The 13,574-nt window shown below is 27.7% G+C and overlaps 2 protein-coding genes across 3 annotated transcripts in view; one reads left to right on the forward strand and one right to left on the reverse strand.

The window, feature by feature from the left end:
- The window catches only part of LOC112684557 (myogenesis-regulating glycosidase), a 96,196-nt gene that overhangs the window by 69,719 nt on the left and 12,903 nt on the right, over window positions 1–13,574 (reverse strand). The window lies entirely within an intron of this gene.
- LOC112684558 (semaphorin-2A) overlaps window positions 1–13,574 on the forward strand; it is a 478,554-nt gene that overhangs the window by 31,782 nt on the left and 433,198 nt on the right. The window contains exon 2 of one of the 2 annotated variants that reach the window (XM_025556135.1): window positions 5,970–6,040. The exons of the other annotated variant lie outside the window; for it this stretch is intronic. The gene's annotated coding sequence lies outside the window, so the exon portion shown is untranslated. The remainder of the gene's footprint in view (window positions 1–5,969; window positions 6,041–13,574) is intronic. 2 annotated transcript variants of the gene reach the window in all.

Consider the following 13,574-nt stretch of genomic DNA (forward strand, 5'->3'; position numbering starts at 1 on the left):
TATATTTCTCTTTCAATGATACAAGTAGTTTCACGTTTTATGATTCGTAAATTCTAAGCTATTTTATCCCAGGAAATGTATTTGTGTATCGAGTAATATGCTTGTGTGAGAAGGTAGTATTGTATGCTCTCTATAGATCATCGATACTCTGTTCTGATTTTAATTTAATGAGAATCACAAATATTAATAATAATAATAATTATGATTATTAATGGTAATGTGGGGAAGGGTTTTGGGTTCCGTGTTTTTTTTTTTTTTAGGGTGCAATACTAACTGTTGATTATATCAGGCATTTACCTCTTCTCCTATCCTATAAGGATATTTGTGACGACAGCTTGTATATATATATGCTGTTTTATAAACACACCGGTACGCGCAAAAATGTACACAGGAATATATTGTTTCCACTAGTGAAAACGTTTGGGGTTTTTGAGTTTCCTCTCGCTGTCGGAATGCCAAATAGCGCATTAGCTGGTGTTTCTTTTCAGGCTGACATCAACAGTAGTCCTGCAAATAAATGAGGACTTGGCAAGTCCCACGTCATTGCCGTCACCCTCCAGGGAGTTTACGCTTTCGGTTAGCGACGTTGACGAAAAACCGTTTTAAGAACGATATAATTTCCTATTGTTCTCATCGGCTTATGTATACTATATTATATACAATAAATGTACAGGGTTATTGTAGATTGCGAGTGAGATGGTATGGTGGGCGATGCGATAGAAAATAAAGAGTTACCCTCGGCGCACGGGAACGCACAAACAGATGCTCTAACAAACACACACACATATACACGCGTAAACCAAACCGAATTTGCTGACTTGTGTTTGAATTTGAATCGGCTGTTAAGGCACAACAGTTTTTGTTTTAATCTAAGTGAACGGCTGCCTACCCCAAAATACTACTATAACACGAATGTGGCGAGCAGATGGTTACATTGTGTTAGAAATCGTTCCCGCGGGGTTTTTTAAAATGATACTGTAAAATCGACATGGCACTATGATAATAATAATCATAATTACTATCATTTTCACGTAATCGAGGTTGGACGAATATGTGCAGTGCTTAACGAATGCAATTTGCGTACCCGTGATAAATGCTCGTAATAAATAAATCCTCGTACGAATGCAATTGTAATACGTTTGCTTAAATATGTTATGTTATAAGAAAAATATGTTTCAAAGTTTGTTCAATTTAATTTGATTTATTTGTGAATAAAGCCATTTTTTCAATACTTTGTTTTATTGATATATTTTTAAACAATATTACTTATAACTCCTTACTATAAATAATAATTTGTATCATAATAAAATTGGAATTTATAAATATTCCTAATACAATAATGAAATATATTTCTCACCTCACTTAAAATCTAAATTATTATACTTGTTCGTGATGCTAGTTCACTGCATTATAATAGTTTAAATAATAAATAATTATTTATATAACTATAATCATAATAATTTTATACATAGGTTTAGTAGAAGGTCAATAATTATTTCGAACCTACTATTATACCTTCATAGTCTATACATATATGTCGGTGTATTGTAATTATTTTATGTTTATTTAGTTAGTTAACCATAGTTGTCATGCAATCATTGGCATCACTAGAGCCGACATTTTGGAGTAACAATGTTTATTTTTAGAAAGTGAAAAAATAATTTTTTATAGGTTTAATATGACACCTAGCTTACTCAACTGGCTAACTCTTCTTCCTAAATCTCAATATGACGTATGGTGTATACACTGTCTTATGGTCCATACCCAGTGCTCGACTTGAGGGGGAACTGAGTACTCCAATTAATATTTAAAAATGTTTGCGTCCCCCTACTATTATTACGTTATTATTATTACACTTAACAAGTTTTGGGGACGCTCTTTTTTTTTTAATGTGAATAAAGTCATTTTGCCAAGTCGAGCACATAATAATTTACGCAATGTAATTAAAATCATTTAAAATTATCCATAATCATAGTTTATTTTAATTATTATTTGTTTATTCATGTAGTTTAATCACATAAGGATCATAACAAATAATTAAACAATATAATTTTCGATATTATTAATAATAGTAGTTTGACTAATTTAGAAGCCAAATTTAAGAAAAAAAAACTAATTGCTTTACATGTTTTGTTGGAATTTGATTTTGCAAAATACAACCAAACTTTGAATTAAACAAAATGTAAAATTAATTTACGATAGTTGTGATGGTAACTTCAAATGAATCAAAACGAATTTAACGATATTTGTTATTGTCACAATGATACCAAATGTCACTGTTAACAATACGTATTTGTGTTTAGGATATATTTCTAGCCTATTCGTATTTGCTCTTATGGTTTAACTTTGTTGAGTACACACCAACGAGTTATTTCAAGCAGAATGAAATAACGCTCGAGTTTATCTTGTATTTTACGAATATTCAGTGAATGTGATCCATATCCACATCCATATCATGAAAAATAAGTTTATGTCCATTAGTAAATATTTTAACTATATTTAATTGAACCGGTATCCAAACAAATTAAAAAAAATATTTTGTATAATTTACAATGATACAATCAATTGGATCATAAATACCATCAGCTTTCAGTCATAGTTGGTCAATAGCCATTATTCAATATAGGTAATAAAATAAGTCAAACAATTATTAATGGGAGCAAATTATATATAAGTACATAATACTCATGTATGCAAAATATTATTAAAAATGAAGCTATTGAAATATTAGAAAAATGTGAATTAATATATACGATTTTGAAAACCATAACAACAATTTAATATATTTTTTCTTTAAATTGTAAAATAAAATTTTATTTTGTTCATAATTTGAAGTTTTAAATTAATTTCAATTAATAATTAAATTATAAGTTATTATAATCGCAATTTAGTATTTATATATTATTTTTCCACTGTGAAATGAGTAGTACATTTTGGTAAAGTGTATACATATTTCATACCCTATTTAATTAAATCATAAATCAAAGCAACTTTTTTTTTCTTTTTATAAAATAAACAAGAGTAGATGAAATTAATTCTACAAGTTCTTTTGTTGAAAATTTCACAAAATATAATATTTACCAAGGCTAAAAACCGTTCCTAATAAAGTTGGTAATCGGCTCCAGTAGGAGCCGAAAATTCTTTAAAACCGGTAATCGGTTTTCGTTTAATTTTGATATTATGGTAAACAGTAACTATTTCCTTAACGATATTTCAAAAACTGTAATAACCGTTAATCTTTTAAAAGCCAATGACAAAGGTTTTTTATATGATAAGGGAATCGGTTATCGGTTAAAACCGGTTTTTAAAAATCATATTTTTCAATTTTTTAATCAAATTTTTAAAACCGTTTACTTAGGCGATTCATGGGTTGATAATATAACTTTTATTATTACAAAATTAAAAACTTAATATGCTTTAATTTGGTCGATTTCACTCAATTTCAATATTAATTCTTTAAAACTGCTTTAAAATTTAAAACATATTATGATCAAGATAATGATAATCAAAAAACTGAATTGCATAAAAAAATTTTATTGTTGTAATTTTTTTATTTATAACGGTAAAAAACCGAAATTAAATATAATAATTTTCTAAGATGACACTAAGATTGATACATTGCCACAGAACTTTTTGATTATATTGTATTTAATACAGTACCCTAAAAAATGAATGAGCAGATATTGAAACAGTATTAAAATATCATAAATACTAAAAGGACTTCTATTCCACCTACTATTTCGTAATAGGAATCAGCGCACCACGACGACGGCGTTTATGACAGTATTTATAATGTATAATTATAGCTATATATATATATATATATATATGATATTGACAACAGATAAGCAATACTCAATGACCACTATTTGGGGCTATTAGGGGCTAATTAATTATAATAAATAGTTAAAAATATAGCTGGAAAATTAAATTTAACTATAATAGTATAATATAATCTTGACATAATTCAAGCATTAAACCACGAAAAAACAGTTAATTATTTTGGTCGGGAATAGGTTTTGGTTATAAAACCGGATTGAAAATACGAGGTAATCGCTTTGATGTTAATATTTAGATATTTACCTTGATTACCGAAAACCAATAATCGCTTCCAGCATTCCAAAACTAAAAGCGGTTTTCTGTTTTCGGTTCTCAAATGTACGGTTTTTACTGGTTTTCTTTATAAACCGGTTAGCGGTTTTAAGCCCTGATATTTACCATCTAAAATTTTTATATTAATTAAAACTACGTATATTGATTTGGTTCTTAGGTGGTTTCTTAGTTTGTAGTTCTGATTAAGTACTTTTTTGTTATTTTTTGCTTTGTTGGTTAGAACGGTGGTGCGTCTCACAATTTTTTTTTTTTTTAAATACTGTTACTTTCATGTTAAGCTGAATGACATCGTACATATGGAATTCTGCAAGATAATGTATTTTACCAATTATTAACTACAACTAGTTATATTTGAAGGTATTCGTGTTATATTAACCGTTTAGTTATCTCGATACATCAAGTATTTTATTTTGATAAAAACAGAAAACTTGCACAAACATTATTAAAGCAACTATATACATACGATATTCAGTCGAACAGTACTGTTTCGGTACAGATTATAATATAATATGCTTTAATCCGTGTGCAATGTGTACGTGTTCGAGTAGTGACAGTGAAAATCAATAATAATACATGTCTATAGATTTCGCGTTTCGGAATATCGCGTTAATATATCATGCAGAAAAAGTTCACCGAACGTAAAATAACGTACATAAAGTATATGTATTTATAACAAAAATAATAATATAACAAAAGAGAGACACTGACACTAACGGGAAAGAGGGGAGAGGACGTTGTGTTTCAGAAAATTGAATGGGAATGAGCACAGCGAAATTCTCGTTAATTTATAGCCGTCCCTCCTGTGGGGCTAGAATGGCCCTGTTCTACATGCATGGGAAAACAGCGATATAAAAATGTACACATTTAATAAAAAAATAAAATAAAAAATAAATGTATAATAATAAAATAACGAACAAAACTACTACGGTGCGTAGCTTTACCGGAAAGTATAGCAATAATTATCATGGTCGCTTTAGTTTTCATGCAAAAATAATTCCGGAATTAATACGAAAAGCCATGCCGACGGGATTTTGTAGGGGGAAAAAAATAAATAAATAAATACCTTTGTATGCTCACACCCGCTGTAATTTTCAACAGTAGTATAGGGAATGAGTTTGAATAGTTGATCGCCGCAATGTTTGTTTGGACATTTATTGAACCGAAAATACATTTGATGTGGTGTATTTCACAATTGGTTCTTTAGCGGTAAACAATGACCGGACATGATTTGAAAGACTGGATTTGAAAGAGACGCAGCCTGAATTACACAGATAAGACCTGACACAGGAGCGGGTATATGCGCGTACGTCAGGGTTGGTTTTTGTCAAAATATAAAACAACCCTCTTTCTTACAGAATATACGATTCGAGTGTTATACTACTTGTTAAATTACGTCTTGTTTCATTTGTACCAAAGTCTAGAGTTCGGGATTTTAAGACTTCGTATTGTACTATAATATTATATTAAATTTGTCGAATAATCGTTGAACTCTTATTAAAATCTCGTGCACATCTAGTTTAATGATATACACATAGGATTTTCTTATTCATAATAATTTTAAGCCGTTGAATATAAATATAAAATCTTTGTTAGTGATACATACGTTTTGTCAAAAAAAAAAAAAATAGTGCTTTAAATGAAAGAACCCGCCAACCTTTTCGAAATAATATATGACCCTGTTCCAATTCAAATTTTGATAATTTATACGTTTTTATATTCAATGATTGATGTAGTATTTAATTATGACGTTTCTATGATCAAGGAAATCCATTAATTTTGGATTTTAACAATATACTGTCAATTAGTCATTAATAATTGTGATCATATCTACATTTTTATTATTATTTTGTTCACAGAAATAAAATATTGACCAAGTGACTTATTCGAAACTCATTGGTTTCTCAAGATATATAGTTAAGGATTTAAGGTAAATTTGTTTCACTATTATCTCTTTGCAATGCTATATTTTGTTCAGTTGTTATGTTATTAAAGTAAGCTTATACGGTATTTAACCATTTCACAATTTTTAACAAGATTACGATACTTTTGAACACCATGAATAGCGATAACATTGTTTGTATAGTTTAATCATTACAAAATCTTGATTTTGAATCGCTTTTCTCGTTTGCTTTATCCTCCCGAGAGGTCAACAAAAACCTTAGGATATTATTTGTGCTTGGTGTGTAAAATCATAAATTTATTAAACGCGGTTTGGGGTTTTTTTTCCCTCTGTTCGGGATAGTCGTGTATAATTTTTTTTCCTATCGTTAATGGAAAAAAAATTGTATGAGTAGTAAATATTTTTGTTTGTAGATCTTGGGAATGCCTCATATCAATTAGATAAACTACTGCTGTATACACGCATTTTCGACTGAGTTGATGGAACAAATTTCACCTGACACAAATTTTAACTTTAACTCAGATTTATCACCCCTACAAAACTCGTGTGTCAAAACATTTCCCATTATCTCGCCCGCAATATTTTACCGCCTGTACCGTTGTCCCATTTTCGGGCTTCACACGGCGTAAACGTCTATTTAGTCACGATACTTCATGATTTACGACACCACCAGTGAACTTTTATATCGAATATTTTTGCTTTAAACTCTTTTACGCTTTTTATCCTTTGGTAATACCCCGAGGGGTTGCACGGGTTCAAATGTCATGACGTTTTTTAGACCCACTCATGTTGCTCTTCCAGAGGGAAATTCCCGCCGCAGCTCTGAGCCAAACAACCGCATCAAAACCATATTGGTTTCTCACCATCTCTACTCACCACATCAAATATTGTTGACTTTTAGCAATTTCCGATGCATTAAAACTCATCTGGTGTCGTGAAAATTAGTCCATTTACGAAATTACCTATGCAATTGGATGTTTTCAATTTTCCCCAAAAAATATCATCTCGATTTCAAAAATGTTAACATAGTTTCAAATATCACTCGGTAAAATAAATTATGTGTAATGTAATACTGGTTAAATTGCAGTATAATGTTACCAACTAAAATAAATATTATTATTATTATGATTATAATGTTATTATAATATAATATTATTATTATTATATGAAGTGTGAGTTTTTATTATAAATTGAAACAATAAAAACGATAAATAATAATAACAATAAATGTTAAAAAAAATTATGGTAAGAGCCGAAAGATAAAACATTTATTCTACATTTATTTTTCTCTTAAGAAGTGCAGCGATTTTATCGTGAACAATGCACACCAAAAGCATTAATGACCAAAACAATCGAATGAATTGGAAAATGGAGGGAACATACTCAGAGGTACACTAAGGAAAATCGCCTTTAAAGTCACTTAAAACATAAATATATCCTTTCTGTTGAGGTGGGGGCTTTGGTGAAGGAAAATAAAAAGGAAAAAAATCTCCGAATTCTTATTTTTTCTTTGGCTGAATACATTAGCCGTCGTGTCGGATATCCGCGTTCGCCTTTATGATAAGTATAACAAAGTCCACGGGTCGGCGGTGATGACGAAGAAAAAGGCCTCTAGGCAATATAAATCGGTGTGTCTCCCTCTTCTACTCTTATTTGTTGGGATTTAAAGTGCCGTAGTTCCTGTTCACTATTACCCCTGCCATATAGTCCTTTTCTTTTTACGCCTGTTTGACCTTTTATACACTCGGACGATAGCGGTAACAGTAGTGGCGGGTCCAGTGAGAAACATATCCTGGCTTCCTCACCCATATTTCCGTCGTCCCAATCCATGATTTTTCACCCCACTGACGACCAGGGTGGCGGTGGTAAATCGAGATTTATTATTATATATACGCCACCCTTAGGACTCGCGGGCCGATCCCTTGTACTGATCACAGTTTCTAAAACTCCATCAAACATTATGGTCTCGTACATGTATGTATACCCTATTCCGTTGTCCACAAAACGTCTTGTTTGCGTTTTGTTTCAGGGAAAAGAGAGTGAAATGGAAGGTTGGTGTATTATGGTCGGGGTCACGGACAAAAGACATAAATTATACGTCTGAGATCCTTAGGCCAAATACCTACTAAACGTAATACATAAACTCCAAAAATGGGTGAAAAAGAAAAAAGGAACAAGAAAATAAGTTTATTCATATACAGTGCTGTAGTCCTAAAAATATCGGATTGTATACTATATGAGTTATAATATTAATAATTTATACTATTATTAGTTATTATGTTTAAAAGTAGCTAAAATACATAATCGTCTAATCGAATAGTAAAATAACACATACATTTGTAAAAATTAAAATTGAAACTAAACAATTTTTTATTAAAGTATTTACTGAAATATTTTATTAAAAAATATTCCATAAATGTTGTCTGGAACCCAATTTTGTTAAATTATTTCTTCTCAATCTTGATTGGTTGTCATCAGCTAAGTGATGGTATTTTAGGTACGACCTCGCGTACATTTCTGGGTTGAACATTTCAATTGGTGGTCCGTTACTTTTAAGAAACATTAAACTTGCTACATTTGAAATTAAAAGTAATGCTCTCAAATTTTTTAATAATATTATTTATAAAACTTAAATTTCTTTCGCACTCAGCTGCCGAACATAGGAATGATGCGATTGTATTTAAAATGGGTTCAAAATTATCCGTTTTATTTAATTATTTTCTATAAAGGCTCATAATCCTTGAACAGCTTGTATTTCATCGACATCAAAACGCCTACAATTTCTTGGTAATTCCAATTTTCCATACCTAATACTTCCACTTCTTCTAGTTTTTATTTACTTTAGATTTAGTGCTGAAATATCACTAAGAAATTGAAATTGATAGTTCTCATTTTCTGACCTCGAACATAATCGAGTCATTATTCTATTAACTTACTTTGAATAAATTGATTTTGATTTATAACAATTTTTTTTATTCGGAACAAGTTCAATTTCATTAAATAATAGTTTTGATTTAGTATTTAATTCTATTTGTGCATATTTTCCTGGTTCTTACTTAAAACTTTTAATTATTCTAATTGTTTTTTTTTTATTGACTGTTCAGCTTTTGGCAGCGTAATTTTTCGAGACTATAATTAATTCGATAACATTGAAAGTTCTTGAAGTACATTACGAGTATACATAAGATCTAAAATGAATACTGGATTTTCAAGTATTTTTGTTAAACCAATAAATATTGAACTCGTATTTTTATTATTACTTTGGTCATCACAAGAGCTTTTGAAATGTGAATGGAGGATAGCAAATGACTTCCAAACTGCTCTTACTATCTTTAAACTACTGTATACCAATCGAGTACTAAATACATGAACTATTTTACTAAACTACAATTTTAGATCTTGACCAAAACTTTCCAGAACACGAGAATGTGTTGGTGATTGACTATACAAACTACATAATTTAACTATAAAACATTTAAAATTGTCGATTCCTCGTATGTCTATTATTGTATCGAATACAGATAGTTCAAGTTTATGATTTAAGCAATGCTAAGTAAAAAGTTTTTGATATTTCGCAGGCATAGAGTTATTACACCTGAATTTATACCAACCATAACATTAGATCCATCTGTAGATTTAGCCACCCAATATTTTTGTAAGTATTTTTCATTTAAAGCATTTGATTTTAATGTACTTAAAAGTTGTTTTCTATCTGTTTAGCATCTTGTGATTGTAACTCGCATAAATTCAAGAATACATATTCGAAAATTTTTAAATAAACTACCAATGAAGTTTTATTGATTAATAATCTAATGACTTTAATTTTTATATTATTTGATGATTTCACTACAATAGAGATTATACGACCTTAATTATAAGGTATACGGCGTATACCACCTTATACCCTCCACTGTAGCCTTGTATGTACATGAAATATAGTATTCATGTTTTTAATTTTTTTTTTAAGTTTTATATTATTTTTATAAATACAAATTTATTTAAAAATAAAATAGTTTCTAATGTGATAAAAATCCTAACTAACTAAAATAGAAAAATATTTGTTTTTATAATATTTTTTGAGTAATTATATGGTAAAATATAATCAAACGAATAAACCTTCATGGCTGAACGGATATGACTTTATTTTAATTTACGTTTGTGAAAGCTTTTTATTTTACTATTATCATAGAATCAAAATAAATCTTGATTATTATAATCGTGTATTTCTTTGAAACAAAACTACTATTTGAATAACATAATTAAGATTAGAGAATAAAAGAAATAAAAATCTTTATTAGGAAATACTTTTTAGTAGTAACACTCAACTATTCACTTTTCGAGAATAAATCAAATGAAAGACTAAAAAATTAATGTGAAAAATAGTTATAAATATAATCAAAATTTATTCGCAAATATTAAATATCCGTTTAAATTTGTTTTTATTTTGCAATTTATTTGCTATTATTCAAAATAGTCAAGTAGAATCCAATTTACATTTATTTAAAGTTCTAACCTTTTGTTCTTTGAAATAATTTAATTTTTACTTTACTCGAAATCTATTGGTTACATGGTTACACAATGACTTTTATTCAATTTTTGAGAAGCAAAGACACTCTGAACATTATATTTTATTTACGCCTCTTTTTATGGATATAAAATTGAGTCTTATAATATTGAGTATAGTCTTCATTATAATATGAATATTTTCGGAATTTACTATATTTTTTAGAATAATACGAAAAAAAAAATCTTGATAAGTAAATAAACAAATTTTTATGGTTGCTATTTTCTTTGATCCTTATACTTTACAGACGTAATAAAGAAAGAAATTTTTCTGAACTCTTCTTTTCTTCCACAACTATTTTTAAAATGTATAAAATTCATAGACCATCTACGATTTTTATGGTTTTCGGTTACAATAATAGTTAGGCAATTATATTATGCTGTACATTTACACTACGCTTTGGAACGCTATGATACGCTAAATATATAGTAAAAATTAATAATTATTAGATATGTGTGACTGCAGAGTGAAAATAATTATTAAATTCACGCAATGTACTCCTCATCACACAAATTACATAGTTTAGTAATCTAAATTTTCATATAATTTATTAGTAGAAAAAAAAACAGAAATATTTAGACAACTAAAAAAAATCTTAACCAAATATGTCCACACAGAGCTCTGATCTGACGAATTATATTTTTTCATTAGGATAACTACTTTGTACGTCTTTTCGCTTTGAGTGATTTACAACGTTTTCATCTATACTATTTTTCAAGTATAAAAAGACTTCGACGGAATTTCTAATAAATCTATCTTATTTCTACATTCCTTAATGAATTTAATAATTTCGTTAGAATTTTTTAGTTTAAAAAAAATGTGCAGTTTATATTGGTAAGATTATTATGATTTTTGTAGAGAAATATACCCACTCAAAAATCGTGGTTTGTATCTTCATATTATTAGTGTTATATATTAATATTGTCGAGTTATAATAACATATTGCATTGTTAGTTCAATGGATCACAGATAAAAAATATACGTTTTACTTTTTTAATTTTTAATTTTTCTAGATAATAGTTTATGTACAAATATTTATAGTTATAATATACATTAAGTATTCTCACGACTACATCTTATAGAATCTATTTTTTATCAGTAAAAATGAATAGTGCAAAATGTTTGTACGTAGAATAATTTAGTCTTGCATTCTAATTCTCGATAAGAAATCAGAAAGGAACAGGTCAAAAATATACTGCCCTGGGCTGAGAAGGTGCTCCGTAGGGATTCCATTTACCAAAACGTTGACCCTTTATTTCTTTCACCTTCCTCTGGGAACTATATGATAACGAAAAGGTTCGGTCACTTTTACCGTCTATGAAAGCAAAAAGTACTTTATCATGATTTGTATTTTAAGGCATCAAACGTATGTTGTGAATACACACTGCTGTTTTACATGTACAATACATTTATAAGGTACTATGGTATTTATTTTTCAGTATAAAGGTAATATTTAAAAAGTAAGTGATTTATATTTAAGTATCGATTTCAACTATTACGAACAGAAAACATTGTTTACGTCATACAAATAAAATATAAAAAATACAAGGGTCAATAATAAATAACATAATGTATTTCAAATACTGTTGATGTAGCTTCTATTATTATTAAGGCATTAAGTCATGTAATATTATTACTTTATAATACTATACTATAGTTCTGGTACAGTATTATACTTAGCAATTTATAATTAAATATGTATTTAAATTATTATACATTTGAATTTAAAAGTATGATTTTTCGATTCGCCTACAAAGTTTAAATATATTCTTATTTTCTCAATTTTTAACTATACTTTTCAAACATTTAATATTAGTTTATAGTTAAAAATAAATAAATAAGAAATAAAATTGTGGATTTATTTAAATTAAAGATGTATTGAATATTTTAATAAGTTTATTTTATATTCAATTATAATATTAAACATTTCTAAAAATGCTTTCAATCAGTATCTTTAAGAATTATAAAATGTAAAGTTGCACAAAAGCGTTTGGTTAAAATAAAGAGGATTGTGTAAATATTTGCAAACCATACAAGATTATGCTAAATGGTTTAGTGAGAACGAAAAATTTAAAATATGTACGTCAAAGAAAATAAATAAATAAGGAAAGAATAAAAAAAAAGGAACAAAAATAAAATGTTAAAAATTAACAGTGACAATTTATATAAAACTTGGGAATTGGTGTAACAAGTGTTCACTATTAATGTGCCACTATTTATACAAAAAAAAAAAAAAAAAAAAAAAAAAAAAACAGTAATGGCCTACATGTTTTCCCGCGTGGTATTATTTGAAGAATGAATATTTGACTTGCAGTGATGATAAATACCTCAATGAAAATACTGATTAATAATATTGTGTTTTAATTTTTTTACACAATTTATTAAGTGTCATTTAACGATTGTAGTAGAGTTAAGTAAGCCAGGGTAGTGTGAACACATTTTTAAACATTTTATCTTTGTATTAGTTACAATAGATATTGAAACACTAGAGTTATGTTATTGTTTTTATATAATTAATTAAATTATGTATAATCGTATATATATATATATATATATATATATATTTGTATTGTTAAAATGGTTTTTAAAAATAACTATTAAATTTCACTATAACACAGCAGTATTTTTGGTAAATATTACACTTACTTGTACTAGTTGACTTAATTTATTCCATATTTTGATAAATTTTTTGATAAATTTTCAATTAAGCAATCAATAAAATTAATTATTAATTATTTTAAAAGCATTTAAATATCATTTTCATTTAAAATTGTATGTTATTGTTCTTATTATTTATAATTAAATCTTAGTTACTTCTTATTAATATTTTGTTGGAATAATCATTAAATTTTTATTAAGATATTATACATCCAAACATAACCCCACAGAAAATTATAAAGTTTATAATTTATTCCTTTTTATATTTTTTATACTTGATTCATAAAATATAATAGTAATTATAAGACCTAATAAATAAGAGTAATAATAATAATGCGA

The sequence above is a fragment of the Sipha flava genome, unplaced genomic scaffold, assembly GCF_003268045.1.
Source record: "Sipha flava isolate LNK unplaced genomic scaffold, YSA_version1 252_pilon_pilon, whole genome shotgun sequence".
Classification (NCBI taxonomy): Eukaryota; Metazoa; Arthropoda; class Insecta; order Hemiptera; family Aphididae; genus Sipha; species Sipha flava.